Below are 364 nucleotides of genomic sequence, written 5' to 3' on the forward strand. Positions count from 1 at the left end.
TACTACTGCAGTAAAAAGTGCAATGCTACAGATGTTATGTACTAAGTTACCCTTTCTCTAAGGCACTACACAACTTATTGGAAACATTCATTAAAACTATTTTTTTGAAAAACAACATTGATTTGGCCAGGGGGAAGTTGCACAGTAAAAGTTACTGAATTTAAGACAAAAACCAACCAAAAACTCACTCTTAGTCTTGATATTTGTTTCTTAAGAAGTTCAAAAGTGAGAACAGGCACAGCTGTTCAGAAGGTTTAGAGAATTAATCAGGTTTCATAGTAACATGCCAACCTTTGCTCCCTAGGAAGGGCCGACTTTTAAATATCTTCATCACAAGGTTGTTAATCTCACCATCAGCTGAACC

The sequence above is a fragment of the Apaloderma vittatum genome, unplaced genomic scaffold (genome assembly GCF_000703405.1).
Source record: "Apaloderma vittatum isolate BGI_N311 unplaced genomic scaffold, ASM70340v1 scaffold18916, whole genome shotgun sequence".
Lineage (NCBI taxonomy): Eukaryota > Metazoa > Chordata > Aves > Trogoniformes > Trogonidae > Apaloderma > Apaloderma vittatum.